Source organism: Caretta caretta, chromosome 1 (genome assembly GCF_965140235.1).
Source record: "Caretta caretta isolate rCarCar2 chromosome 1, rCarCar1.hap1, whole genome shotgun sequence".
Lineage (NCBI taxonomy): Eukaryota > Metazoa > Chordata > Testudines > Cheloniidae > Caretta > Caretta caretta.
The window spans coordinates 124,984,986-125,010,244 of NC_134206.1; positions in this window are offsets into that span (position 1 = coordinate 124,984,986).

Consider the following 25,259-nt stretch of genomic DNA (forward strand, 5'->3'; position numbering starts at 1 on the left):
GGAGGAGAAGAGGTAATTAAAATATTTCCTCATGGAGATGGGTCCTGGAGCAGGAGACTGGCACACGCAACAAGCAAAATTAATTTTCCAAAAGAAAGCAGTGTTGGCCAAATGTCTTGCAAACTAACCTTCTGTAGCCTTTAGTTCATTCACAACTGCTTGAGTGGTACTGAAAGGTGGGTAGATGATTAATAAGACAAAAGCAACCAATCTTGGCTTTGTTACCATATCTAACCAGCAGTTCTCCACTACATTGTAGGCAGGGCTTGATTAAAGGTTTACAACAATGGAAAATGCTGTGTGATTAAAAAGCAACACACATTCTTAACACTAAATTGAAAAAGAAGGTTTCAATGTTCTTTCAGTGTATAATGAAACTTCTGTATCACAAGATAAATAATATACAGAGCTGATCGTTTTGAGATGGGAACACTATATTCCATGGCCACTCAGAAAAATGAATTTAGTATTAATTTAGAAAAAATGGTAACCAGTTCATTGAGGAATACAATATTCAGGCTTGTGCTGCATGCAGAATATGTGCTTCAGCAAAACTGTCATCAACTGGCTGTTAAGTGGAATCCAGGAGACATTTCTACTGTGAAAGCAGCATATCCTGTTGATTTCAATCACAGCCTTGTGCTGTGCTCCACATGCAACTGATACATTTTCAAACAGAGAGAAATTGAAAATCCTGTTGATCAGATCGGATCACCCATGAAGGGCCTGATACTGCTCCCTTTGACTTAAATGGACGCAGAATTGGGGGGGACAGACGGTCTGTATTGTTAACAGGGACTTTTGTACCTTGTATATAGTATGTGTGCTTTTACTAGCAAAGTAAAGGCTAAATATCATTACAAGTAGATTATAAGTCCCCTGATGCAGGGACCATATATTTTATTCCTTATGGAAAAGTCTTACAAAATTTTATTGAGAATGATAACATTTCTATTGAATTTTTAAAATAACCTATAGTTTTAAAGCGGTGATATAATTCTCTATTAAGTTCTATATGATAGAAAGAATATAATTTTCTACAGATTTTTTTAAACTATAAACTCTGTAGGTTTTTAGTGTCATGTCAATAGAACTCTATTTAATTACTGTAGAACTCTATTGGCTTCATCCCTATTAAACGCTCAGACTTTTGCATACGGGACATGTTTGTATAGCCTTGTGTTCAGGTGCAGCAGTCTATAAATAAAGAATAAGGGAATAATACTAAAATTAGAGCCCTGCCCATTAAAGACATTGCTTCATGCAATATCTTTACATGATTCCTTTTAAAACATCCGTTTTAATTCTATTGCTGCTAATTCTGCTTCCGGGATCCGTTTCGACTTAGAGGAGGAAATAATGAATCATAATGTAACAAAAGGTTTCAGAGTAGCAGCCGTGTTAGTCTGTGTCTGCAAAAAGAACTGGAGGACTTGTGGCACCTTAGAGACTAACCAATTTATTTGAGCATAAGCTTTCGTGAGCTACAGCTCACTTCATCAGATGTAACAAAAGTCACTGCAAAGTACTCACAAGTGCCATATAGAAAGCCAGATTTGTGTGTGCGTTTGATTTTGTTTCTAAGAATGGCTCTAACAATAGTAGCCAATGGGAGTCCATGAAATCCATTGTATCTTAACTTTCTTTTCAGTTCTTGGCTATTCTCCAGCTTAATTCCTCTGAGTCAGCAAAACTTTCAAATCAAGTTACTCGAACTCTTGAAAAAGAACTTTGACTAAAGGAATAATTTGATCTTTCCACCCCACCTCATCACCCCTTTTAAAAAGGGTAAAGGCTACATTATGAGGGAAGGGGAAGATACTCTTCTGAAATAGTTACTGAAAAAGGTAGGACACATTTTGTTCAATAAAAGCAGGGGAAAAAAGTATGATTGTAGGATGTGAACCTACTATATTTACTTCTGTTAAGGAGCTCTCCTTTGCCTTCAGCACAGGGTTTTATCATCAGAGTTTCTGACATCTCTGCCTTTTATTCCATGTAATTCTGTCTTGTAAAGTGATGGAGATTGACATTCCCCTTTCATGTCAGAGGAGACTTGATCTTCCTACACTTAGAAGCACAAACAGCTATAAGGAGACCAAATGAACCCACTCCTTTCTCTGTCTGGACCTTTTCCCAAAGGGCTAGGGTAGGAAGGGGAGAAAGCTACTTAACATGGCAACACCTGGCTTCTGTATTTTTGTTGGTTGTCTAGTGAGCTCAAAAATATAGAAGAAGGGGTGGGAAACACCATGGCACAGAGCATGTTGGGAGAACAAAACAGAATTTTTTTTAAGAAGTGTCCATGAATATTTACATTCATTTTTAAACAAATTCATGCCAACTGCACTCCCCACATTTGTATTCACTTTCTGGGAATCTGAATGAATGAGTTTACCTGAAGGAATAATCACCAAAATAATGAAAATCCCCAAGTAATTACTGAAAAATGTGGATAGGCAGCTGTTATGCTATGAACCCAGCTGATGATACAATAGTATATTGTTAACAGCACATCAGACTTGTCCTCTGCTCTCTACACTGTCTTGGTCTTTTATCTTCAAGGCACTCAAAGGCCTGTACTCAGGATACCGAAAAGATCACTGAAACTCTGGGATGTCCTTTGACCACTCTACTCCTCCGGCCAAACTCCCAACCACCACAAACTTCACCTTTTGTTCCAAGTGCCAGGCATACTTCTTCAACTTTGCCTTCACTAATGTATACACCGAGTGCAGTGTATATAAAATACACATGACAATTTTAGTTATATCACTTAATCCACTATTGCAGGTGTTCAGATTCTATAGTAATGAGGGCAGCATAAGAACCTGTATAAAATACAGCAGAATGATGCAGTGTTATTTTGTGCACCCCGCATTTGTTTGTTGTATCCATCTGTAATCTCTCATCTTATACTGAAATTGTAAGTTCTTTTGCTGGTCTGTGATTGAGACCTCTGGGTAATACCAGAATAACCATATTAACTAACAAAAATAAATTTCAGATATGTAATCCCTAGGATTCAGAACAGAGGCATGATTCTAAGAGTTACAGTTTTCCAGTCAGACCACAGAAGCATACCATGTGATGTGTGTGTCCAATCACATAGTTGGCATTTTGGACTCCAAGCATTAACAGTGAACGGCTTGCAAACAAGCTTCAGACTAAGAGTTATTCACAAGAATTATTGGATGAATAATTTCAAAAAACAAATAAATTCCAGAAAATTGCAATCTCTTTGCAGACAATTTGCAAATAGAAAAGAAAGGTGAAATTCACTCAGTACACTGTTCTGTATAAATTATGTACTCAACTCTAATAAGGAGGCTGGAAGCTCTGATGCTTCAGGGTTCTGCATCCCACCTCAACTCTTAGACTGCTGGCACTTTCAAGAGCCGCTAAATAAATTGATGGACAGAAAGACAGATAAATGGACAGCGTGACAGATCTGTCTATATAACTTCCATTGATCTATTTGTCTATTCATTCACCCATTCAGCCTCCAAAAATATCAAGTGCTTTAATGTATAGGACAAAATTTAAGAAACACTAGCTTTTACAAAAACAGGAAGAGACTGGGAGAAATGACTCATTGAGGAAGAAAGGCAAAGTCTACTGCATCTTTGACGTAAAGAATTTGTAGTTGCAGCAGTCAGAAGGTATCTCATTAGAGACAGCTAGAGAGTGTTCAGGGACAATGGTAGAGGAAATAGTTGAATAGTTTGGTCCCTATCTGTCTTTTTGGCCCAGCGCGTCTAGAGGAATCCAGACAGTTAGGTTTAGGGGGCTCAGGGAATCAACTGCCACTGGCAATGGAACAGTTCAGCACACCAAACATGAATGAGCACAGAAACATCTTACTTTTTTCACTGATGACACTTGAAATTGTGGTGGGGTGATCTGACACTCCAGAAATGTTCCAATGCAGCTAGTTGGTTGATCACTTACACATGCCGTAATGAATGTCCAGGGGCAGCTAGATGGAAACAGAAGCTAGCAGGGAGAGGAGGGAAGCTGTCTTTGTGAGGCAAAAGTGGTGGAGCTGAGCACCTCCTCTACTTTTAGGAGACTTGTGAGGAAAAACAGGCATATGAAGGTGAGACAATTCAGACAGTGGGGCTGGGGCTACCTAATCCGGCTTCAGTAGGAAGGACAAATTTGACTAAATTTCGTAACATAAGGTGAGTACATTTGAGAGGGGATGCAACTAGTATCAAATCACTGCATCAAACAAAAGCTACTTGTCTTCACTTTAAAGATGTTCATAATTTAGCTTTACCCTACCAAGCAAATCGAATGTGCTATTGAGCTGTTGACCCCTGCCTGTGCTGTACCAGCAATGCCAGTTTTAATCACCCATTGGTCCAATTTTCCCTCAGACATCTTCTCACTAATTCTCATGCTGCCCCTTATGCATAGGAGCTCTCAGTAAAAATCCATACATTGTCCTCCCGCAGATTCTTCCTTAAAACTCTCCTTTGACATGAGGTCTGCAAAACAGCTAGACAGCTGGTGTGCTGCTGCTGCTTTTTATTATACCTACCATAGTGGTTTCACTTGTAACTTCTCTCCTTTCCCTCTTCGCGGTTTGTCCGCCATCTCTCATCACACGCTCAGACGGTAAACTCTTCAGGGCAGTGACTATCCTTTTAGTATATGTGTGTAGGGGAGCTAGCACAAAGGAGTCCTAATTCTAGTGGCTATTGCAATACAAATGAAGCTAAATAATAAAACAAATAACAACAATAATATAATAAATTAGTATTAAATAGTATAGCTCAAAATAAAGGCATAGGGTCAAATTAGGTCATCAGTTACACCTGTGCAACTCCACTGAAACCAACATCTGTTCCACATCTATGTTAAAACACTAGGTGACATCATGAGATGCTTTAGACAAATGACAACAATAAGCTGAGGATGCCTATCATTCTTATCTGAAGGAAACAGTTACTCCAGAATCAGGAAGAAATAAACCTCTGGGTCAAAGACGAGTAAGGTGGAGGTGATGCCAAGTCAGATGGAGATGATGTTGAGTATTGGGAAGCATTTCAAAGCAGATTCTACCAATAGAATTCATCTAGTGATTGTCATGGAGGTGCTGCGTCTGGCGGGCACACTTGGCACACTTGACATTAGGGAGTCCAGCACTTTGCCTGAACTCCCTAATGTCAGTAATGACCAGAAACACTTTCTTTCTTTCCTTGATGCAGACCTGGCCACAGCCCTCTATGCCTTTATTATTTTGAGACTGGACTACTGCAGTGCTTTCTAATTGTCTGGCAGCGGGAGACACACAGAAGCTATAGCTGATTGAAAACATAGTAGATCGCTTACACTGGGTCACAATTCACTTTTACCCTCAAAGTCCCCAGAGGGCTAGGGCCTGGCTACCTTGAGAACTACCTCTCTTTCTGCATCTGCATCACCCCTGCAGCATTCTGTTTAACATGTACCCAAGAGGAAATCAATGGCAAGGGGGGAAAGGAGCCTGATCCCATCCCCCAGCTCTGTCTCATTTGCACGGCCAGGGTGGCCTAACAGGGCAGCTAGGAATTCTCATGACATAGAACTACTCATGAGCCGAAAGTTAAGCATGGGCTTAAGAGCTTTGCTGAATCAGGGCCTGAGCTATCAGGCTTTGTTTCTTTGTTGTAAAGCACATAAAGCATTACATTGACTGGCAAACGTAAAAGATGAAGCTGTTAAATTAAATAGTAGTAAGTCACCAGGACCAGATGGTATTCATCCACGACTTCTGAAGGAATTCAAATATGAAATTGCAGAACTGCTAAATGTGGTATGTAACCTGTCACATAAATCAGCTTCTGTGCCAGATAACTGGAGGTTAGTTAATGTTCCACCAATTTTTAAAAAAGGATCCAGAGGCCAGTAAGACTAACTTTAGTGCCAGGAAAATTGGTTGAAAGTATAGTAAAGAACAGAATTATCTGACACATACATAGATGAACATGATTTGTTGGGGAAGAGTCAATACAGCTTTTATAAAGAAAAACCATGCCTCACCAATCTATTAGAATTCATTGAGGGGGTCAATAAGCATGTGGACAAGGGTGATCCAGTGCATATAGTGTACTTGGACTTTCAGAAAGCCTTTGACAAGGCTCTTAAGCAAAGTAAGCAGCCATGGTATAATAGTGAAGGTCCTCTCATGGATCAGTACCAGTTAAAAGATAGGAAACAGGAGAGGAATAAATGGTGAATTTTCAGAATGGAGAGAGATAAATAGCCATGTATTCCAAGGATCTGTACTGGGACCAGTGCTATTCAACATATTCATAAATGATCTGGAAAAAGGGGTAAATAGTGAGGTGCAGATGAGGCAAAATTACTCAAGAGGTTTAAATCCAAAGCTTCCTGTGAAGAGTTACAAAGGGATCTCACAAAACTGGGTGACAGGTCCAGAAAATGGCTGATGAAATTCAGTGTTGATAAATGCACAGTAATACACATCCAAAAACATAATCCCAACTATACATATAAAATGATGGGGTCTATATTAGCTGATCCCACTCAAGAAAGATCTTGGAGTCATTGTGGATAATTCTTTGAAAACATCTGCTCAGTGTGCAGCAGCTAACAGAATGTTAGGAACCATTAGGAAAGGGATAGATAATAAGACCGTATAAATCATATATACCCACACCTTTAATACTGGGTGCAGATCTGGTCACCTAATCTCAAAAAAGATATATTAGAAATGGAAAAGACACAGAGAAGGACAACAAAAGTGATTAAGGATATAGAACAGCTTCCATATGAGGAGAGATTAAAAAGACTGGGACTGATCAGCTCAGAAAATAGATGACCAAGGGGATATATGATACAGGGCTATAAAATCACAAATGGTATGGAGAAAGTGAATAAGGAAGTGTTATTTATCCCTTCACATAACACAAGGAGATCACCCAATGAAATTAATAAGCAGCAGGTTTAAAACAAACTAAAGGAAATACTTCTTTACATGATGCCCAGCCAACCTGTGGAACTGATTGCCACAGGTTGCAATCTGATCAGCTGTGCCACTGATTTGTGAAGGCCAAAACTATAACAGGTTTAAAAAAAAGTCAGATAAGTTCATGGAGGATAGGTTCATCAGTTACTATTAGCTCAGGGGCAAACTGCAGTCCTTTGGCTGGCCACTTCCTTCGGGAGCCAGTGGGGCAAATGTGTGGGGTGGGGCCTAGGCTCACCCACTACTCTGGCCCCAACCCAGGGACCCTACAGCTGGCAGCAACTCACTGCCTCTCCTTCCCCTCTGCTGCTACCTGCTTTCCCTGGGCCACTACCCTGTAGCCCCAGCACCTATTTGACCCCTGTATCAAGGCCATAGTCTGGGAGCCAGCCAGCCAGGCTGGAGCTCCGCTATTTGCCCTGCCCTGCCCTGCCCTGCCCTGCCCTGCCCTGCCCTGCCCTGCCCTGCCCTGCCCTGCCCTGCCCTGCCCTGCCCTCTTCTCTCTACAAGCAGCCAGTTCTTCTCCCCCAAGCTCCAGGGAAAGACTCAGCTGCTCTCTGCCTAGCAGCCCTTCTTATAGGACCCAGCCTGGCCCTGATTGGCTGCTTCTAAGCCTTCCTCTGGTTGGCTGGGTTCTGTGCAGCTGCTCCAAGGACTGCTATTAACTCTTTGCCAGTCAGTGAGGGGCAGCTTCCCTGTCACAGTTTGCTTTCCAAGGACCCTTTAAGTTTTAGCCATTGTAGTGATGTAAAAATGTCAAAACCGGAAGCTGCTGTTTGCCTTCTTGGTGAATACATGTGTGCATTGTGTGACGCCATTTAGCACGGAGAGGTAGAACTTGCTGTCCTTGTGCTTTACAGCATCTCTTGCTTCTGCTTCAAAAAAATTAATTTTGCTATTAATGCTGGCTGCTTTCCAATAGCTTCTGGCCACACTGAGTCTGCTGCAATCTTATGTCAGCTAAATCAGTCACAATCTGCAGACAGAAACACATTATTGTGCACATCATTTTTAAATAAAGCAATGCACGTACCACACGCTGAAGTGATACAAAAGCAAATGTTTTGCATAGAGGTATGCTGATTACATTGGAAATGTAATAGAGCCCATTGAAAATAATAGCTGTAAAAAGAATAGTCATGGTAAAATAATATGTCATCTTTGTATCAAACTATGTAAATAAACACAAAGAATGAAGTGCTTTAAAATGAATATCTGTTAAAGGAATAAACCAAGTAAAATGACTTTTTTTAAAAAGAGAACTTCTGGTGCACAAGAATTTAAAACACAGTACAAAATAAACAGATTAAAACAGCAGATCTGTTAGGTACATACATATTCTTTATGAAAAGGAAGCAGACTGTAAAGCAATGGAACCCTATAATATCAATGGGAAAAAATCCTGCTCTGATTTAGGAATGGATTCTATTCCACTTAAAGTCAATGGAAGTTTTTCCTGTGAGTCCCCTGGAAATCAGATCAGATCCTCGCGCTGCCTATTCAATGCTATTACAGTCAATAGGGTTGTTTGGGGTGTAACGCAGCGAAGATATTGGCCTGAAATTAAAATCTCAAAGCAAAACTTAGCGGGTGCAACCATTTGCTCTCAAGATGAAAGTCTGCATGAAGTCTACGTACTTCTTTATTATGAGCGCCTAAAACATGGAGAGAAATTCTGCCCCTACTGGTAGTAGCTGCACTTGTAGGCTGAGTCAAAGTTGTTAAAACAGCTATCCTGCCTTCACAGGTCAGATAGCTCAAGGTGGTCACCTGTATTTTGTGAGGGGCAAGTGTTACATGCACTCCTTGCTAACGTGCTGCATTAGGCAGCATGCACATTTCGTGGCTGGGTATCTGACCACCCTGCAGCCAGAAGACAATACAGCCTTGAGGCCACAGTGCACCAGCAAGTTCCCTGACACTCACTAGTGCTCTCTTGAATAATGTGCGTAAGTAGGAAGAGACTTACTACTCTCCTTTCTCTGACTCACATAGCACAGGGCAGGAACTGCACCACAGTGGGTAGTAATGGAAGGGACAATCTTGTGAATGAACTTTGGATATTCAAAATATTCAGAACTAACCTGTTATAACACTACTTGGTATGAAGTAAATTATCATGTGATTATAGATTAAGTGTTTCAAAATCAAAACTAATCTTATTGTCCTGGGGTAGATAATAGGGGGAGAGCTGACAGCTGACCGTACTGAGCATGGCTCCTGATTCAGTCAGCTCCTGACATATGGGGACACTGGCACTGCAGATATGCATTTTAAATATCTTTTGTTTAAACGGTGCAACTGTGCTTTAAGCAGACACTGCGTAAAAGGGAGGATAAACTCAAGTGACTCTGCATATAAAATCCGACTATTTGATTACGGCAGCTCAGGTACGGAGAGCAGCAGCATCAGTGGCCCTGAACCACAGTGCTGCAGCTGCAAGCTGAGGCACGGCAGCTGGAGGTCTCTCATTCTATAAAAGAGGCGGCTGTTGGCAGGTCATTCCCTGAGAAGTCTCCTTGACTTTGAAACTTCTGCCCATCCCTTCCCCCTTGCGTTGAAATGGCTTGAATGTGTGGACTTTTAGGCATCCTGCAAAGCCCATCGGTCAGAGCAGGCATCCGGGGAGGGCTGAGATGGGTGAGATGTTGAGGGGGCAGAGCATGTGAGGTGTGGTGGGATTTTATTATATTTTTAATTCTTTCTTGCTGACCGATGACAAGGGCAACTAGAGCCTGGGTTAGGCAGTAGTTTAAGTTAGTTTACTTAAATTCAAATTTCTGATCTAACAGAACGTTTCACAAGTAAAACTTCTCCCATGATTCCAGGTATTTGGGTGACACTTGTTAGGAACATGTTAGTCTGCCACCAAGGATCAAATGAAGGAGGACACTAATTATTCTTTCCTTTAGATTTGCCTAACAATTTGTTTTGAATTTTATGAAGAAAAAGAATGGCAAGTTAAATACCAAATTGTGAATTCCTGGCTAAGAGACTCTCTCCTCCATCCCTACAAAAATGGTGAGTTACAAACAGAAAAGAATGAATTTTCTTCAATAAGGTAGTTTTGCCCCTATGTAAAATTATAGCTCTGCTTTATGGGTGACATTCTTTAGCTTTGTCAAATGTGACTGCATTATGTAAGAAGCCGAAGTGAAAAAATCTGAGGCGTATGGTTTACCATATTTAAATTATACTGTTATTCAATACAGTATTACAGTCTTATTTTCCTTTTTCATACATTTGGAGAAGACTGTTGGCACCACTCACTACCAAAAGGATTGCAGCTGTTCCTTTAAGAAATGCTCTTTTAATTCAGCCCAGATTGATAGTGAGTGTGACCAAAAGCTGTCACCTTCTCATGGCTGTTTGGTGGGCTATGTGAAATGAGTTTGGGAGTCTTGGTCTATTCTTAGTGAGCATGCAACATAACACTTCTGGCAGTCAATGCAACCAGCTATATTGATTAAGTGTCTGATCCAAATCCCATTGGAGCCAGTGAAAAGACGCCCATTGACTTCAGTGGGCTGTGGATCAGGCCAAAACAGAGCATGGGCCAGAACTCTTCTCTCATTCCCAGAGGTGGGCCCTGCAGCCTAGTGTTGAGGGACGTTAGTGGGGTGAATTGGGGAAGCTTGCACTACTGCTGCTCGTGCTCTGTCATGTGGGTGAACATAGGATCCCAGTCTTCATCAGTGTAGCACTGTCACAAGTGCTAAATTCATTTTAACACTCCCCCCGTCCATTAACAAAACCTGTTCTTTTATATTCAAACCTTCTTTGTCTCAAGCAACCCATCCAGTAGGTTATTATCATTCCTGGCCATTATTTTATGACTACTCTCCTCAGCTCTGATATTTTCTGTCCAGAATTCACAAAATGTTCTTTAATTTATTCTCTCTAAAATGATAAGCCAAGAGTGACCAGTCTCCTGGGGCTGCACCATTCTGTTGGGAGCCTTATGTAAAAGATACAGGATACATTTTCAGTGCTGTGTGTTATTATTAATGAGGGCCACGTGTGCACGCGTTGTCCATCACAATGAAAATTTACCCTCACATATCTTGTAAACCTCAGATGTAGATTTCACTCACAGCATTTTATTTTGAGCTATTCTTTGATTTTTTTTTTTTATTAAGGGGCCCTGGCAACAAGCCACTGTTGAAGTGGATATACAACTAGACCTTGTGTGACATAAAATGTGAGTTTTTCTTTTTTGGGCTTAAAAAATTTGCCTTTCAGAGCTATTCAATAAGAGAAATGTTAATGAGAAAAATTTTAACAAGGCAAGCCCTGGCGGTGACCCCCTCGGATCTAAGCACTGATACAAACTCAGGCTAAGTCAGAATGCACGAAGAACATCTTGCAGAATTTTGCTGGCCTTCTGTTCTATCAGCGCTATAGTTCTAGAAACAAGACTGTTAATGAGGAAAGATCAATCCCAACAGGAAAACCTGTGATATCTGACATCAGTAGACATGCATCCTTGCTGCACAAATCAATGCCCACCCCCACCCCCACACACTAAAAAAAAAGTAAAATAACAGTATCATTTTCTTTCAAAGTTTAAAGACGCAGAATTACTTTATGTAGCATTTAACTATCATTTCAATCAGGCTTTTGAAGCTGTTTAAGTTCTTTTGTACCCGAGTTGTTTAATGTTACTCAGACAAGATAAATCAAAGTCTAATAGAGTGGAAAAACAGCAAAGGCAGAAAATAGGTAAAAGATAAATCACACAGGAAGTTTTGCTTTTTTTGTTGTTATTATATTCATTGAGATCAAAGCCCTTGTTTCAGCTCTAATTAACAAAAGCTAATGCAGATTGGAGACCTTCTGGCACTGAGCAGAGCCTTGGAGGATACAGCAGAAATCTTCTGAAGATTTAAATAATTAATATGACACCTTGAGCTTCGGATGGGGGAAAAAAAAACAGCCCCATGTTCAAGTTTAAGAACAATGCTATTGCCAAGTTTGATACCATTTGTTCTGATGAAAATGAGCTGAGTAGACTGCATAGACTTCATTGTATGGTACATTGGCAGTTCAGTGGATTGTTTCACCTTTTGTCATGCTAACAGAGTCCTTTTGTGTAGTACTTTGTAACCCCCCAAGTCTGGCCCAGTTGCAGAAGGACAGAAAAAGGGAAATCTGCTTTAGGGAGTTGGAGGATGGTCATTTAATGGTTTTTAATCCTCTTAATCCACGTAAGAATGGAGATCTCTGAGTGAAAATCCCATCCCAGAAGTCCTTATGATTCAAATGCCTGGCTCAGGAGACTCTCTTTTAGAAAAAAAAAATAATAATAATAATAAAAAGGCAGCAAAATATCCTCCATGACTGTGGCATTATGGTTTAGTTCTCTCTGATTTTTCTAAGTTGCCTGATGAAATATAAGCAACATGAAATGGAAAACTACTCAAGACTTTGTGAATGACTAGGGAAGAGAATGCCCTGTGCCAGTGTGTGTATTTTAGGTACTCCAGCAATTTAGTTTGATTTCATAAAAATGATAGGGGCCCTCTTTTCTAATTGTCTCAAGTATATGCAAATCTCCCATAGATTTGGCCATGCACTAATGCCTTCACCAAGCTGTTTTCCACTTGTATATTTTCTAGGTGAATGAAATCCTCTATTGAGTTTGGATACAGATTAGTTCTAAACTGTTGACATAATCATAGTTAAGCCTTTCTGCTCAGTTCATTACTACTTCATAAAAGCAAGATTTCTCTTGCCCCTCCCCTCCAAAATCAATAGATCTAATTTGATAACTCAGCATAAAACCACTAAGAGGCAATTTCCAATATTAATAGTAAAGAGGCTCTTAAAATTGGTCAGATTTTTCAGTCCATCAGTCTATGAAGCTGCCATTCACCACTGTAGCTGGATTTTTAAAATCATTTTTCAATTACAGGCAGAAGTGTAGCTTGTCATTTGCTTATTTAGTGGACGAGCCTATATTTTAGATCTGGTACAGAGCAAATATAAGAAAAGAAACTTCTAGATAAGTCACTTCAAATACATCATTTATTATATTAGGAATATATTATAACATTATAGAAATAATACAATTTTTTTTAAAAAATAAGAAAGGAAAAAGTAAATCCCCCATTGCAACAATTATTACATGGCAATCATATATATAAATATAGAATGACAGTGTAGCTTATGAAGTCTAAAAAAGTTAGAGCTGATAAATGTAATAATTTCTATTCCAACCAGTTCACTCATGTCCAGTGATCAGCATCTATTCCTGAAAGAGACAACTCTCTCCTAAGCCTGTAAAACATCAGAACAACCATCTCTCTCTAAATTCATCCAGACTAGATATTAATAATAATTCACTCTTAAATGTTGATATAACACAAGGTGACTCCCCACCCCCTTTTTTGTTTGTTTTCTGCCCCATTGCTTAGATTGCAGATGTGAGAAATACACTAGAGATGGTACCTGTTTCATGTTACAAAAACTTCTGAAGGCTCCTCACTAAGATTTTTGATTCTTCCAACCCCTCATAGTGCTACCTTGTAATTTGCAGACAAGAGGCTAGAGGGAGAAACTCATCCTGAAGAGTGGCAGGCAGCATCATTCCCACCAGTCTTCCCAGTTCTTCCATAGCCCATCCAGGAGACCATAAAACTGAGTCTCAAGATAGTGGATTTGCACCCCATGCTGGATGTAGTTCATTTTTTTAGATGCTCAAATAGCACAGTAATGGGTGAAGTATAAGAATTCAGAGGGAGCCCCACCCTATCAGATTGCTTAATCACCATATCCCACTGCCGCTATGACCGCCATTTGCCTCCACTTTTCACCACAGAACTCCCCCTTGTAATGCCATGGGTCTGTGGCAGAAGCTGGTATACATCCCAGCCTGAAATATTAGCCCAGAAATAGAATTCCACTACTCAACCAAATACAGACATCTGGAGGGTGACATGATGTCCCTTACTGTACTGATGAATTTTCCACAAACCACTTTGTTTAGATGGCTGTGCAAGAAAATGACAGCCGTAGGTCAATGGAGGCAAATATATAAGAATGAGTTTGAAAATGCGGGGAGTATTTCTGCTAAGTGGAACAATTCTCTAGCCCACCAAACAGCACTTGGGTTATTGTTGGGATTCGCATGAAATTATCATTGAAACAACCCACCTTGTGCCCAGCAGCCGCTAAGCGCCACAAACAGGATGGTAGGTTGTGTTAGGGAAAAAAGTAAAAAGCAGTGATTCTGTGACTGGATCTATGGCACTTCTTAGACCCTGTCCAGAACACTGTAAAAAATAGTGGGGTTTATGCCACAGGAAGGATATGATTCTCTTGGAGCCGTATAGTATAAGACATACCAGGGCAGAAGAATTTAAATTCTGAACAAAGATTAAGAGAGCTGGCCTTATTCTCTTTGGCAATGATGATACTTTGAAGTTCTTAAGGGGAGGGTTTCACAAGTACGAAAAGGACTAATAATGCTGATAGAGAAATATTTTTTGTAATGGCAAGGGGAAGTTAGGGGACATAACACAGAAATTAGGAAACTCAGGCAGAACTATTTCATGCGGAGAGTAGTAAACATATGGAGTAAGTTACTAGGAAAGGCTAATGAAGCAAATAGGTCAAATGAGTTCCAGAGCCATCTAGATTTGTGTCTAGAGAAGGGGAGAATTGTAGGTTATGGAGAAAAATCAGGGAATTTTGAGATAAAAACCAAGGGGCCAGACATAGTGGGTTAGGAAGAACATTTCTTGTTTATAAAATGTCTTATGTTCTCAGTTCCAACAATGAATTTTCAGCACTAGCAATGCTGATTTGCTTGTCCTGAACTGTCATCTGCAGAGATACCACCTCTGAGTCAGCATTTCCAGGACTGGTATTGCTGGGTAGGTCAGCTGCTGGCCAGACATTAGAGCAGGCTTGGAGTATTAGTGGGGTCACTTCTCCATTGACTGGACTCACTGTGGGCTGATTCTGCAATCTTTGCTAGCATCGAGTAGCACCAGCTCATGGAAACAGTCTCAATGGGACGAGCTACACGAGTATCAGCTGATCAATGTAAAGTTTGCAGAACTGAGTCTTATGTATTTGTCTTGTACTTTAACTTATTGGAGACAAGAGGTGGGACATTTGTGGTCTATCGTCAGCAGCTCTACCTGGTGAAAGGAAGCCTCTCTGGCAAAGTCAGTAAGCAGTAGCTGTGTTAAACCTGTCTTTGAACAGCTACTTTGCATTTAAAACTCACTACAACAGCTCAGAGGAAGCACTTGTAGGATGACACAAATTGCGGGAGTGGGGAGAGCTAAAACTAGCACAGATTTCACAAAAAAAGTGGTCCTGTCCAGTGCTTTCTTTGTAGTGAAAGAGGTGCTGGGGCTCAAGCAATTTTTTTACTTTCATAACTGATGCGGCAAGCCCAGAGGTGCTGTGGCTATGAACTGCCAAGCCTAGAGGTGCCGGGACTCAGCCCTGGTAAGCCCTGGTATAAATTAAGCACTGGTCCTGTCACAAAAAGATTCTAAACTCCCATAGTCCAGCACTGCAGCTTTCCAGAGCACTATTTGCCTTTGTGAATAGGAAAAACGGGCTAATTATCGATATCTATTGCTGTGAGTGTTTTTTCTCCTATACAGTAAAGTATGTAGGGCATGAATTGCAGTCTGTGCATCGACAAAACTCCCAGTGAGGTAAATCAGAGTTTTTCTACTTTAAAGCAGCAGGATCAGGCCCATACGGAGCAGCTGAGCTTCCTGTATTGCATGGGCTGAACCTTACTGACTTTGTGGGATATAATTTCACTGTTGCTCTTAGACATAGACAGTACAGTGCACAGCATTTTGTAATAGCAATGGTTTGAAGGCTCCCCCTTAAAATTACATGTTAAAGGTTTAAAACTGTCTAGGAATGTGATAAAAATTTCTTTAAATGAATACCTGGTTTTAAAAATAATTAATGAGGTAAAAGAACTTTCAGTACCCCAGAGCGAAGTATACAGTAAAAAGCTGAGCAGCTGAAGCAGCTGGTCTCCTGCAGGGTTAGGAAGGAAAGGATTTATGTCCCCTTTCCACCAGACTGAGCATTGCTCAACCAACTAAATACATTACGGAGCTGGTTTCATCTTTCCCTGAAGTTTCAGGGTCAGGACTGTGGATGGTTTGATCTAGGATGGTTTTTGAATAGACCCGTTGGTTAAATCCAATTTTTGTGCAATACCATTAGTGAATATAAACAGACTTTTACTGAATTTTAACGAAGACAATGGTTCCCAAACCTTCACTGCGAGAGACCCTTTTTTGATGGGTTAGTAATGCCTCTCCATGCTAGGCCTCAATCTTGCAAACTCTGTTCACATCCCAACCCCAATTCAGGGTCTCCTTGCGCTGTGCCCCAGCACAGCTGCTATCTTCCCATCATTTTTTCCCATTGGTTTTCCCTGTCCCTTTCTTTCTCTGTCTCTCTGTTATTTTCTTACCTTGCTTTTCTTTTCCTTGTATTTTTTGTTTCCTCTTTTAAATTCATTATTGCTACATTTCTTGGGGTTTGCAAGGCCTCCTGTCCCAGAAGTAGCTGAAACAAGTGCATTTCATGTGCTGGATGCTGGGTCATAATAACCCAAGAGGACTCCATTCTCATTAAACTAAACTGGCTTTTTGTTAAATCAATTATTTGCAGACTGTAGTTACTGCCCATTAACATCCCCATACCTCTGCACACAGACCAGTACCAAAGTGCTCTCTCCAAAGAGCCAGCCTGTTCCCACCGGGTTCCATCCAGGTTGCTACTGGGTGCATCATGTGATAGCTTTCACGACTGGGCTGAGAAGGTACGAAACTCAGCAAACTACCCTAAACCCTTTGCCCTGTACAAGTGAGCCGCTCCTGTGATCACCTGCATTAAGGATTTCCAAAGAAGTGGGAAGGAAAGGTTGGCAGATTTAGTGGAGCTACATGCCACCTTACCTAAAGCTATTGCTATACTTGGGATAGATCTAGGATCTCTTCCCACCTCCACTACTTCTCTGCAGTGACCCATGTCCATGCCTGTATTTATTCCTGTGCCCCCTCCAAGATAAGAAGACATGACTTTCTATGTCTGATAACTGCACTGAATTGTAATCAAAGAATCATAGAATAACAGAGTTGGAAGGGACCTCTGGAGGCCATCTAGTCCAACCCCCGCCCAGAGCAGGACCAATCCCAACTAAATCATCCCAGCCAGGGCGTTGTAAAGCCTGACCTTAAAAACTTCTAAGGAAGGGGATTCCACCTCCTCCCTAGGTAACGCATTCCAGTGTTTCACCACCCTCCTAGTGAAAATTTTTTTCCTAATATCCAACCTAAACCTCCCCCACTGCAACTTGAGACCATTAGTCCTTGTCCTGTCATCTGCTATCACTGAGAATAATCTAGATCCATCTTCTTTGGATCTACCTTTCAGGTAGTTAAAAGCAGCTATCAAATCCCCTTCTCTTCTGAAGACTAAACATCCCCAGTTCCCTCAGCCTCTCCTCATAACTCATGTGTTCCAGTCCCCTAATCATTTTTGTTGCCCTTCGCTGGACTCTCTCCAATTTCTCCACATCCTTCTTGTAGTGTGGGGCCAAAACTGGACACAGTACTCCAGATGAGGCCTCACCAATGTCGAATAGAGGGGAACGATCACGTCCCTCGATCTGCTGGCAATGCCCCTACTCATACAGCCAAAAATGCTGTTAGCCTTCTTGGCAACAAGGGCACACTGTTGACTCATATCCAGCTTCTCGTCCACTGTCACCCCTAGGTCCTTCTCTGCAGAACTGCTGACTAGCCATTCAGTCCCTACTCTGTAGTGGTGCATTGGATTCTTCCGTCCTAAGTGCAGAACTCTGCACTGTCCTTGTTGAACCTCATCTTTGAACCTCTGAACCTCAGGATTTCTTTTGGCCCAATCCTCCAATTTGTCTAGGTCGCTCTGTATCCTATCCCTACCCTCCAGCGTATTTACCTGTCCTCCCACTTTAGTGTCATCCGCAAACTTGCTGAGGGTGCAATCCACGCCATCTTCCAAATCATTAATGAAGATATTGAACAAAACCGGCCCCAGGACCGACACTTGGGGCACTCTGCTAGATACCGGCTGCTAAGTAGACATGGAGTCATTGATCACTACCCATTGAGCCCGACAATCAAGCCAACTTTCTACCCACCTTGTAGTGCATCCATCCAGCCCATACTTCTTTAACTTGCTGACAAGAATACTGTGAGAGACCATGTCAAAAGCTTTGCTAAAGTCGAGGAATAACACATCCACTGCTTTCCCTACATCCACAGAACCAGTTATCTCATCATAGAAGGCAATTAGATTAGTCAGGCATGACCTTCCCTTGGTGAATCCATGCTGGCTGTTCCTGATCACTTTCCTCTCATGCAAGTGCTTCAGGATTGATTCTTTGAGGACCTGCTCCATGATTTTTCCGGGGACTGAGGTGAGGCTGACCGGCCTGTAGTTCCCAGGATCCTCCTTCTTCCCTTTTTTAAAGACGGGCACTACATTAGCCTTTTTCCAATCTTCCGGAACTTCACACGATCGACATGAGTTTTCAGAGATAATGGCCAATGGCTCTGCAATCACATCCGCCAATTCCTTTAGCACTCTCGGATGCAACGCATCCGGCCCCATGGACTTGTGCACGTCCAGTTTTTCTAAATAGTCCCGAACCACTTCTTCCTTCACAGAGGGCTGGCCACCTCCTCCCCATGCTGTGCTGCTCAGTGCAGTAGTCTGGGAGCTGACCTTGTTCGTGAAGACAGAGGCAAAAAAAGCATTGAGTACATTAGCTTTTTCCACATTCTCTGTCACTAGGTTGCCTCCCCCATTTAGTAAGGGGCCCACACTTTCCTTGGCTTTCTTCTTATTGCCAACATACTTGAAGAAACCCTTCTTGTTACTCTTAACATCCCTCGTTAGCTGCAACTCCAGGTGTGATTTAGCCTTCTTGATTCCATTCCTACATGCCCGAGCAATATTTATATACTCCTCCCTGGTCATTTGTCCAATCTTCCACTTCTTGTAAGCCTCTTTTTTGTGTTTAGGATTTCACTGTTAAGCCAAGCTGGTCGCCTGCCATATTTACTGTTCTTTCTGCACATCGGGATGGTTTGTCCCTGTAATCTCAATCAGGATTCTTTAAAGTATAGCCAGCTCTCCTGGACTCCTTTCCCCCTCATGTTATTCTCCCAGGGGATCTTGCCCATCAGTTCCCTGAGGGAGTCAAAGTCTGCTTTTCTGAAGTCCAGGGTCCGTATTCTGCTGCTTTTCTTCCTTCCTTGTGTCAGGATCCTGAACTCGACCATCTCATGGTCACCACCTCCCAGGTTCCCATCCACTTTCGCTTCCCCTACTAATTCTTCCCGGTTTGTGAGCAGCAGGTCAAGAAGAGCTCTGCCCCTAGTTGGTTCCTCTAGCACGTGCACCAGGAAATTGTCCCCTACAGTTTCCAAAAACTTCCTGGATTGTCTGTGCACCGCTGTATTGCTCTCCCAGCAGATATCAGGATGATTGAAGTCGCCCATGAGAACCAGGGCGTGCGATCTAGTAGCTTCTGCGACTTGCCAGAAGAAAGCCTCGTCCACCTCATCCCCCTGGTCTGGTGGTCTATAGCAGACTCCCACCACGACATCGCCCTTGTTGCTCAGGCTTCTAAACTTAATCCAGAGACTCTCAGGTTTTTCTGCAGTTTCATACTTGAGCTCTGAGCAGACATACTGCTCTCTTACATACAGTGCAACTCCCCCACCTTTTCTGCCCTGCCTGTCCTTCCTGAACAGTTTATATCCATCCATGACAGTACTCCAGTCATGCGAGTTATCCCACCAAGTCTCCGTTATTCCAATCACATCATAATTCCCTGACTTTGCCAGGACCTCCAGTTCTCCCTGCTTGTTTCCCAGGCTTTGTGCACTTGTATATAGGCACTTGAGATAACCCGCTGATCGCCCCTCATTCTCAGTATGAGGCAGGAGCCCTCCCCTCTCACATGCTCCTGCTTGTGCTTCCTCCTGGTATCCCACTTCCCCACTTACCTCAGGGCTTTGGTCTCCTTCCCCCAGTGAACCTAGTTTAAAGCCCTCCTCACTAGGTTAGCCAGCCTGCTCGCGAAGATGCTCTTCCCTCTCTTCGTTAAGTGGAGCCCGTCTCTGCCCAGCACTCCTCCTTCATGGAACACCATCCCGTGGTCGAAGAATCCAAAGCCTTCTCTCCGACACCACCTGTGTAGCCATTCCCTGACTTCCACGATTCGACGCTCCCCGCCCCTCTCTTATTAGTGAGCGGGAGCTGCTAACGGGGAGGTTTGTGACAGGGGGAGTGTGAGCGGGGGCTAGAACTCGACATTCTTTCAATGTAAAAGCCAAAAACACCCCCTGGGTATAAACACAACAACAACAAAGGAACCAGCTGCAGGGGGAAAAAGAGAATGCAGGCAGAAGTCCAGCAACAGAGTGGGGGCAACCCAGTTCATTGCACCCAGTGGGCAGGTGGCGTATGTGTGCATTCTGTCCACGGAGCTCCTGGCACTCAGAGACCATGTACGGGCTTTGCAGACCAGAGTGGCTGAACTGAAGGAGCTGAGGGAGACAGAGAGGTACATAGATGAGACTTTCCGGGACACAGTAGAATGGTCCCACCCCTGTCTGACAGCCTCTATACTGTTGAGGAGGATGAAAGTCCCAGGGAAGGAGAACATCCAACTGGAGCAGAGGGAAACAATCCCATAGTCGGGACCCTCCTTCCAGATGATGTTGTGGTATCCTCTCGCACTGAGGATACCTCTCCGGGGGAGGGAACTCCAGGTATTAGAAAGAGACAGGTATTAGTAATGGGTGATTCGATCATTAGAAACATAGATAGCTGGGTTTGCAATGACTGGGAGAACCGCATGGTGACTTGCCTTCTTGGTGCGAAGGTTGAGGATCTCTCAAGACATCTAGATAGACTTATGTGTAGTGCTGGGGAGGAGCCAGTGGTCGTGGTACATGTAGGTACCAGTGACATAGGGAAAGATAGGAGAGAGGTCCTGGAGGCCAAATTTAGGCTGCTAGTAAGAGATTGAAGTCCAGGACCTCCATGGTAGCATTCTCTGAGATGCTTCCAGTTCCACGCGCAGGGCCAGTTACACAGGCAGAACGGCAGAGTCTCAATGCGTTGATGAGACGATGGTGTAAGGAGGAGGGGTTTAGATTTATTAGGAACTGGGGAAACTTTTGGGAAAGGGGGAGCCTATACAGGAAGGATGGGCTCCACCTAAACCAAAATGGAACCAGATTGCTGCACTTAACATTAAAAAGGTCATAGAGCAGTTTTTAAACTAAGGGCTGGGGGAAAGCCGACAGGTGCAGAGGAGCACATGGTTCGGACATCCCTGAGGAGAGGATCTATTAATGGAGAATCTATATGTCCTAGTGAGGACAAGAGGATGGAAAACGATAAAATACAGGCAGGGTTTGATCAGAAAAGGTCAAATAAAAAAGAGTCCCATTCAATTACATCATGTAATGGTAGACAGCTAAAAGGAGACAAGTTTTTAAAGTGCTTATATACCAGTGCTAGAAGTCTAAATAATAAAATGGATGAACTAGAGTGCCTCATATTAAATGAGGATATTGATATAATAGGCATCACAGAAACTTGGTGGAATGGGAATAATCAATGGGATACAGGAGAATCAAATGAAGTAAAAATCATAAATGAATCAAACTGTACCATAGAATCTCTATGGACAGCAATTCCATGCTCTAATAATAAGAATATACCAGTAAGGATATTTTACTGACCACCTGACCAAGATGGTGATAGTGACTGTGAAATGCTCAGGGAGATTAGAGAGGCTATTAAAATAAAAAAAATCAATAATAATAATGGGGGATTTCAATTATCCCCATACTGACTGGGTACATATCACCCCAGGACGGGGTGCAGAGATAAAGTTTCTTGACACCTTAAATGACCAGCAGCTGGTCCTGGAACCCACCAGAGGAGAGGCAAATCTTGATTTAGTCCTAAGTGGAGAACAGGCTATGGTCCAGGAGGTGAATATAGCTGGACCGCTTGGTAATAGTGACCATAATATAATTAAATTTAATATCCCTGTGGCAGGAAAAACACTACAGCTGCCCAACACTGTTGCATTTAATTTCAGAAAGGGGAACTACATAAAAATGAGGAGGTTAGTTAAACAGAAATTAAAGGGTACAGTGCCAAAAGTGAAATCTCTGCAAGCTGCGTGGAAACTTTTTAAAGATACCATAATAGAGGCTCAACTTAAATGTATACATACCCCAAATTAAAAAAACATAGTAAGAGAACCAAAAAGAGCCACTGTGGCTAAACAACAAAGTAACGAAGCAGTGAGAAGCAAAAAGGCATCCTTAAAAAGTGGAAGTTAAGTCCTAATGAGGAAAATAGAAAGGAACATAAACACTGGCAAATGAAGTGTAAAAATACAATTAGGAAGGCCAAAAAAGAATTTGAGGAACAGTTAGTCAAAGACTCGAAAAGTAATAGCAATTTTTTTTAAAGTACATCAGAAGCAGGAAGCCTGCTAAACAACCAGTGAGGGCACTGGATGATCGAGGTGCTAAAGGAGCACTAAAGGATGATAAGGCCATTGCAGAGAAACTAAATTAATTCTTTGCATCCGTCTTCATGTCTGAGGATGTGAGGAAGATTCCCAAACCTAAGCCATTCTTTTTAGGTGACAGATCTGTGGAACTGTCCCAGATTGAGGTATCATTAGAGGAGGTTTTGGAACAAATTGATAAATTAAACAGCAGTAAGTCACTAGGACCAGATGGTATTCATAGAATCATAAAATATCAGGGTTGGAAGGGACCTCAGGAGGTCATCTAGTCCAACCCCCTGCTCAAAGCAGGACCAATCCCCAACTAAATCATCCCAGCCAGGGCTTTGTCAAGCCTGACCTTAAAAACTTCTAAGGAAGGAGATCCCACCACCTCCCTAAGAGTTCTGAAAGAACTCAAATGTGAAATTGCAGAACTACCAACTGTAGTCTGTAACCTATCATTTAAATCTGCTTCTATACCAGATGACTGGAGGATAACTAATGTGACGCCAATTTTTAAAAAGGGTTCCAAAGGTGAGCCCGGCAATTACAGGCCTGTAAACCTGACTTCAGTACCAGGCAAACTGGTTGAAACTTATAATAAAGAACAATATTGTCAGACATATAGATGAACATAATTTGTTGAGGAAGAGTCAACATGGTTTTAGTAAAAGGAAATCATGCCTCCCTAATCTACTAGAATTCTTTGAGGGGGTCAACAAACGTTGACCAAGGGGATCCAGTAGATATAGTGTAATTACATTTTCAGAAAGCCTTTGACAAGGTCCCTCACCAAAGGCTCTTACTCAAAGTAAGCTGCCGTGGGATAAGAGGGAAGGTGCTCTCATGGACTGATAACTGATTAAAAGATAGGAAACGAAGGGTAGGTATAAATGGTCAGTTTTCAGAATGGAGAGAGGTAAATAGTGGTGTCCCCCAGGGGTCTGTTCTGGTACCAGTCCTATTCAACATATTCATAAATGATATGGAAAAAGGGGTGAACAGTGAGGTGGCAAAATTTGCAGATGATACAAAATTACTAAAGATAGTTAAGACCCAGGCAGACTGCGAAGAGCTACAAAAGGATCTCTCAAAACTGGGCAACTGGGCAACAAAATGGCAGATGAAATTTAATGTTGATAAATGCAAAGTAATGCACATTGGAAAGCATAATCCCAACTATACATATAAAATGATGGGGTCTAAATTATCTTTTACACTCAAGAAAGAGATCTTGGAGTCATTGTGGATAGTTCTCTGAAAACATCCACTCAATGTGCAGCGGCAGTCAAAAAAGTGAACAGAATGCTGGGAATAATTAAGAAAGGGATAGATAATAGGACAGAAAATATCATGTTGCCTCTATATAAATCCATGGTACACCCACATCTTGAATACTGTGTGCAGATGTGGTCGCCCCATCTCAAAAAAGATATATTGGAATTGGAAAAGGTTCAGAAAAGGGCAACAAAAATGATTAGGGGTGTGGAACAGCTTCTGTATGAGGAGAGATTAAGAAGACTGGGACTTTTCAGCTTGGAAAAGAGATGGCTTAGGGGAGATATGATTGAGGTCTATAAAATCATGCCTGGTTTAGAGAAAGTAGTTAGGAATTATTGTTTACTACTTCTCATAACACAAGAACTAGGGGTCATCAAATGAAATTAATAGGCAGCAGGTTTAAAACAAATAAAAGGAAGTATTTCTTCACACAACCCACAGTCAACCAGTGGAACTCTTTGCCAGAGGATGTTGTGAAGGCCAAGATTATAACAGGGTTCAAAAAAGAACTTGATATATTCATGGAGGATAGGTCCATCAATGGCTATTAGCCAGGATGGGCAGAAATGGTGTCCCTAGCCTCTTTTGTTTGCCAGAAGCTGGGAATGAGCAACAGGGGATGGATCACTTGATGATTAACTGTTCTGTTCATTCCCTCTGGGGCACCTGGCACTGGCCACTGTTGGAAGACAGGACACTGGGCTAGATTGACCTTTGGTCTGACCCAGTAGGGCCATTCTTATGTTCTTATGTTCTTATAAACTTTTTGACCAAGGGACCATCTTTTTACTATGTGTTTTTGCAGTGCTTAGCACAATGGGGCCTTGATCTTGACTGGGATCTCTTGTTACTACCAAAGTGCAAATAAATACCAAAAATAAATGAAAAATACCAGTGGTATCTGCATATTGCTGTGTTGCCATCTCTATCATGAGTTTTGTGATATTTGATGTTTGATAGTTGAAGAGATTATATGAGAAGCTCAGCTTTCATTAAAAAAAAAGAGTAAATTTCTAGCTGTCATAAACATACAGCTAAGGGTAGTATAAAATCCTTCCTTTACCTGTAAGGGGTTAAGAAGCTCAAATAACCTGGTTGGCACCTGACCAAAAGGACCAATAAAGGAAGAAGATCCTTTCAAATCTGTGGGGGGAGGTTTTGTTTGTGCTCTCTAGGGACAGAGAGCGGGACCAGGCAGGAAAAAAACCTCTCCTAAAACTGGACCTGAAATAACATCTAAGATTACAAAAATTGTAAGTAAAGCAAGGAAATGCATTAGAATATTTTTTGTTTTAGCTTGTGAATTTTCCCTATGCAAAGAGGGAGGTTTATTCCTGTTTTTTTGTAACCTTAAAGTTTTGCCTAGAGGGGAATCCTCTGTTTTAAATCGTATTACGCTGTAAAATTACC